Here is a 6,499-nt window from a genome sequence, read left to right as displayed (position 1 = left end):
ACAGCGTTCACCTCTGCCCGATGTCCCCACGCAATCCTTGGCGGCGATATTTAATTGACTAACGCCAACGGGATTACCTCTTCATTGAGCTACCGTCAGAAAGGGGCGCCTCGATGGCGCTCGGCGATCCGAACAGCAGCGTTCGCCAGTAGCCAACGCCTGCTGTCAGCGGCAAGATAATCACAAAATAATGAAGCCGTTTAACGAACCTTCCCCGGGATTGCCCTAACCATCCGGAAGAACGTCCGTTGGTACGGTAACGGATCGAAGCAAAGATGACGAAGACGACGACGACGACAGCGACGTTGTCAGTCTCACGACAGCTTCCACGGCGCACTCCCTTGCTGCAGTGACATGCAGTTTCTCAAATTATCACCCTCATCGAAGCAGGCCGGAGGTCGCGTCCGGGCAAACGAAGGAACGAATGAAAAAAGTCGGACAAAAATCGCACAAGATGTGATGAAGAATCTGCTGCAATGTCAAATATTGACATCGATCGAACGCCTTCACTACCTCAAAAGATCGAAAGTCGGTGTAACAGTGAGTGTGAGTTTTTTTTTCATATTCTTCTGCCTCCTTCCCTCATACTTCCTTCTTCGTAACGAACTGGCAACTTTGGATAAACTTTCTTTCGCCGGTCTTTCGCCATCGCAGCAGCTCGTTAGCAGGATTTGTTTAGCCTTCGAAAAGACGCTCGAAAGTTAGGCATTTGTAAGGTGTGCTTTTGAAGAGTGAAACATCCTCGTGGCGCGGCATGAAAAATCAACCAGCATTCTTCAGTTTGGCCAAAGACGACTGCCAGCTGCCATAATCGTCAAGCGTTCTCGGTGCACCACACGCACGCCTACCACGCGAAGGTGCTGATCCGTCGGGACCAATACCATCCCACCCTCCACAGGCACCGGCTCGATTGTCAACCAACTGTAATCAACTAACAAGAACGGCCATAATCCGGGATGATTGGTTCACGGTTTAGCAAGGAATGCAGCAGCATCGTGTGGGTTCGGAAATTGAATTTATTGATTTGCAACCCTCGGCCGAAGAAACCCGGCTAAAAAAGGATGGCTTCCTGTAGCAAAGAAAGATGGCTCATTCAAATGACAGCACACGAACCATCTAAGCATACACGAGCGAGCGAGTCCCGGCTGCAGGTAAGACCGCAACTTGCCGCTTCCAACCAGCAGCTAGCGTAATGTATTGTCGTCAATAGTTATAGTTTGTTCGAGGTTTATCCGGTTGAATCTGTCTGACATGTGCCGGGTGCCGGGGATGGGGATGGCTACCCGTTACCCATGCTCGAAGCATCCGTATTCGCTGCCAGAATTCGTAAAACCCCGATTCGCAAACAATTGCTGCAAAGATTGGAGATCCCAATAGCATCGAAACGCGTTGGACTGTGGGCACCAGCAGTATAGCTTGTGGTATACGATATTTTTATCAACCCAGTGCGGACGTGCCTCGAAAGCCTGAACTAGTATCCGCCCGGAACCACCCGTAAACTAGCGTCACCCGGTATGCTCTGACAGCAGACACACACACACACGGTGTAACTTCTAAATAGCAATAGTTGGGTTAGTACGATCGTGTCTGTTTTTTTTTCTATCTCCTTCTCCTACTGCAGTCGCTTTTTTAAAAGCTCTCCTACGAGCAAATTCATTTCGACCGACACTGGCAAATTTTGCACTTTGTGGTCTCGGAGTTAGTAGTTTCGGTAGGGCATTTTTTGTGTGCAACTTTTCCTCCGTTGCAGCACGTTCAAAAGTTGCATTTAAATTATAGGATGCTGCCTCCGTTTGGCTCGAGGGATAAAAAGGAAATAGCAACTAATAGCAGTGCTGGGGAAATAGAGCACGGAAATGGAAAAATCTACCGAGGTGAATAGTTTACGAAGAACGTGCGAGAGTTTTTAAATGGAATTGAAACATCCCAATCCATTAGAGTCGTTTTAGAGGGCGTAAAGGCAGAGAGTTGACCACTGTTTAAAGCTCGTCTGAAATCTCGTTGTCAACCGTTTTTTTTAACATCTTCATTGGAGATGAGAGACACTATCCGAGCAACATGCAGGTTATCACATTAAGATAAAGCTTACCGGTAACCACTTCCATCAACCAGATAGGCTACAACAAGACATACCAACCTAAATACCAGCTAATTAAGCACTGTTCTACAATGTGTCTGTACGATAAGCAAACCTGGACAACCCAGCTCAAGATGCTCTCCCCCAATACGCTCGCTTCGAAGTGATATCTCCTCCAAAGTGGTTGCTGCATATTTTAATGTCCTCGCTGCCGCCTTGTACCGTGCCATCGATTCTCGAAAACGAAAGCAACAAAAAAAGGAAAACAAACGACCTGCACCTCTTCGCTCGACCAGGTCAAGTCAATTTCGAGCTGGTTGGTTGGCTCGATGGTGGTGGCTACGGTACACACGGAAGCCTATCTTATCGGGGCCAACTCGTGACGCGTTCATGCATGGTCCGGTTCTGCTTCTGATCTGCTTCGCCTGTCCAGTAGCGGCGGGGCGTCATCCATGATGCTGCTGTACAGTGGAATGAAACGCAAAAACAACCGTAACAACTCAGAACGTCAGACGAGATCGAGACCATGGTAGAACTTTGCTCGCAGAAGGGATGAAGTTTGCAAATGGCTTTGAAGCAAGCGAGAAGCTGGGAGCCGCAGCAAAAAGCTCCACCGAACCCCAACAAGATATATCGGATGCTTAAGCAAGTGTAGCGGTACGAATGAGAGAGAGAGAGAAGAAGAAAATGGATTGCATTGGAGCAACACCAAAACAGCAAAAAAAGAAGTATTGCATCCCGGCATCCTGAGCTAATATAACGTCAACCACCTTGCTCTCGTGGACCGGTATGCGGCACTTTGGTGCACCCGGTGCAACGAACAATTCAGCCGTGTGCATCATACGAACGGAAGCGAGGACGCTGTTTGCCTCGGTCTATGGATCATTGGCGGTTGACTCGGGCCAACTTTCCGGTGCGCCGGTGCATCACGAACACACACTGCTACCGGTTGTGGGTTGCACACTCTCGACAAATACTGCCTGTAGACATACGCCACCTCCGCGCCAGGTAAGTCACGACACAGAAAAACCACATCGTCCTGTTCACAGCACAGGCACAGGGCTGTTGAATAATCTGTTATTCTTATTTATTGTTTCGGCTTTTGGGATGGTTGGTTGGTTTTTTTTTGCTGCTTTGCTGCGTTGTGTGGAGGTGTGTGTATTAATTAAACAACTTTTAAGGAGCCATCTTGCGTTCCAAAGATCACAGGATAGCAAATCTGAGCTGAAATGTATAGCTCAGCCAGCGGGGTAAACATCTTTCCGCTACATCACTCTCCCTGTCGCTGTTACACGCATGTCCAGTCCTTTCACGACGCTATGAGTCGCGCGTAATTAGCTGTTAGATTCTTCTTGCCTTTTCTTCCGCAAAACACACACACACACACACACCTTGCTTGTTTTGTTGGCCACGTAGGTGCTCGCACGGAAACCGACTCTTCCGGTGCCAGGATGCGAGGCTCACAAGTCACCACAAAGTCGGCAGAAACATTGAGGCGTCGACAAAAACAACGTGTACAAATGCACAGGGCCCGGCCCGGGTTTGCATACGAGCCCATCTCGGAATGGGGAGTGAGGCTTTAGCTTTTCCAGCTTTTAGTCACGGTTCGCTGACAAGTGGGTACGGTCGTCATGTCAAAGTCTGGCGTTGCATAGATCCTCTACCTCCGTCCTCCCTTCTTTCATAGCTTTCCGGGAAGGTCATGGCGGAAATCACATCCCGACCAAAAGGAGTCAAAAGCACCAAAAGGAAAGAAAGTAAAGAAACGGCTAAAAAAAACCACAACCCTTGATAAGTAAAAAGCCCTACCGCGATGATGAAGCGCCTCTAAAGAACACGAAATGCAATTAGCTTCTGCACCCGGTACAAACGCAACGGAAAATGGTGCAAAAGGCACAAAAACCAACATCAACTTCTAGCCGTATAATCTTATCATCCCTTACCCTGTGCAAGCTTTGTCGCCAAAGGGGCAATAAGCAAAGGAAGTGTGATTTGCCTTGCGTGGATGAGACAGATTTTTTGCTTGGGTTTTGTGGAACTGCTGGTCTGAAGCCTCTTCCGGGTGAAGGTTGAGTGTCGGTGTCACACGGAGATAAAACTGTCACTTGCTGGTGTTTCGCTGGTTCTGGATGTAAAATGTATTGGAGTGTATTACTCAGGATGAAATGTCTGGCTGGCAGAAAGTTCCAAACTGTAATGGGAGAGCTATTTAAAGTTACTACACTCAATCTAAAAACAGCCCCAAGGTAACATTCTACAGAAGAACTGGAGTTAAATCTGTGTAAAAATTCCTTGCTTTTTACAGACATGAGGCATCGCTTAGGAAGCCATGCAAGACACGGTGCTAAAACAAATTGTTTTAAGTACAGTTAAGAGTGCAACTATTTGCTTACAAAAACGGTTCCGATTGGGAATGAACTTTCCTAACAGACGAGTGCTCCTCTTTCTCCAGACGTCAAACTTCAGAACATATGAACACTCACACTCACACACAAGTGCAACACTTTCCGAGATGTTTATCGTGCAATTAACACTTCCAAGCTGCTAACCCATCACAGATCGCCCTCGAAATGAGCAAGGAAGTGTTCGGGGCGTTCGGGAAAGAATCGTAACTCCCGGCACTTCTCCCAACACAAGCGCAGAGTGCTTATCGGATGTGGTTTTATCCTAAAATCTATTTCCTTCCATCGCTTCGAAACCGCAAACACACCGAGGAAGAACCCGACTACCCGGGGAGAAAAGTTCGACGAAACCGCTCAAGGCTCCCCTTGGCCCAGGGAATGCTACACACTAGAGACTGGGTGCATGTGCGAACCAGACAGCAAGCAAACGTACGGCACAGGACCGTGCTGATGGATCCGATGGACCAGAGATACGGAAAGTTGCGCAAATATTTGCCCTTACATGATGCGCTCTGCTACTTCTACTTCTCACCAGTGCCAGGCGTCCGGACAGGTCGTCCGGTTGGAAGCGAGTGGACACAATTCCGATAAAAGCTTCGCGTTCCTCTGCCCCATTGGAACATGCGAAACGGAACACTGGAAGAGGTCGGAAGTGGAGGTGATGATGATCCATCGTCCACGGTTCACTGGTGCAGATCAACTTTCTTCCGCAAACAGCTCCGTTCGCCCTTTCCGGAATCCGGAACCGACGACAATTTCATTAGCCCATCATTTGCCGACGCTTGAGCGTTGTCCCGCCCGTGCTCGAAGGCTAGAACTTACAATCGCTCTTCGATGCTCATCGCTCATCGCATGTTCGGTCGTCAATTTCGTTTCCATTGCTCGAGTTAAATGGATTGGAAATGGCTCACACCGCACCACGTTCGGGCATACAATTCTAAGCTTTACGGTTTCTAGTCGGAAGCGTTCTGTGGATACTGTCGTGACCGTACACGACAACTTATCGGGAAGTCTAGGAAAATGTTATACCACGGCGCAATGATGCGATGATGAGAGTTGTCATGCGATGAGTGATGAGCCTTTTGCGTCTCAAACGTTCGCTTCACACCCAGGACCCCCCGCTCGTCTATATCCGAAAACTCAGTCAAACTCCGCCCGAGGGTCTGATTTAGTCGCCTCCACCACAGAAGAACTCATTTCGGGCCGACTTAGTTTTTCGTGTGTGTGCACCATCGGAAAATGGCCTATTAAGCGAGAGATGGGTCATATTTGAATGCCACGCAAACATATTCTAACGGATGTTGCTACCCGCTCCGACAGACCACCCTTCCCGCTCCGTATCCGTTAATGGGTTGCGACAAAAACCTGGGGGCCAACTTCTGGCAGCCTGGCGTTCGGGATCTGGCACATACGACCTCATCACGACATCCCTCTAATAAGAGACACTTCAGTGACCACCACAGTAGGAGAAGACATCAATTAAAAGTTGTTGACATTCGCCATCAGTGACGCCGTCGGTTCGGCAAGCGGTTCGAGACCTCAATCGACGAAAAACGATGAGGGTTTGCTTAGGATGTGTCACACTCGTAGATGAAGCCTTTTCTCTTCCCGCTTGAACTTTGTCGTCGGCTTTTATGAAGCGGTTGGGCGGGGTTGGGCTTGAAAGAGTACCTCAATCATGCTGAATTGGTCCCACAATTCGGAACATCATATGAAACGGTGAGCCGGGAGGATGAGAGATGGCTCAATAAGCTTATGATTTTTATGTATTTATGTGTTTATGTGTTTATGTGAGATAGGAAAAAGTGTTTAGGGTTTAGATAAGATCAATTTCATCGCTGAACTACTTACCTATCTTTACTGTGTTTTTTACCATGAGGCTCTCTCTTTCTGTTGCTATCTTAGTTCAAACATAATTCATCAAAATGAAGGATGATCGATAACTGGAGAATGGTGCCATATAAATACAGTAACTGAAGATAACGCTTAAGGTGTTACACATGCGTCTAACAACATGAGC

General features: G+C 48.0%; 1 long non-coding RNA gene across 1 annotated transcript; it reads left to right on the top strand.

Annotated features, from left to right (window-relative positions):
- Window positions 1-340: 340 nt before the first annotated feature.
- LOC121596103 lies at window positions 341-6,499 on the top strand. The gene is made up of 3 exons (XR_006005246.1): window positions 341-546; window positions 655-1,151; window positions 6,385-6,499. It is a non-coding gene; the product is annotated as an uncharacterized LOC121596103 (long non-coding RNA).

This window comes from Anopheles merus, chromosome 3R (genome assembly GCF_017562075.2).
Source record: "Anopheles merus strain MAF chromosome 3R, AmerM5.1, whole genome shotgun sequence".
Classification (NCBI taxonomy): Eukaryota; Metazoa; Arthropoda; class Insecta; order Diptera; family Culicidae; genus Anopheles; species Anopheles merus.
The sequence above is the reverse complement of the archived record's forward strand: the minus strand, read 5'-3'. Positions and strand labels throughout refer to the sequence as shown.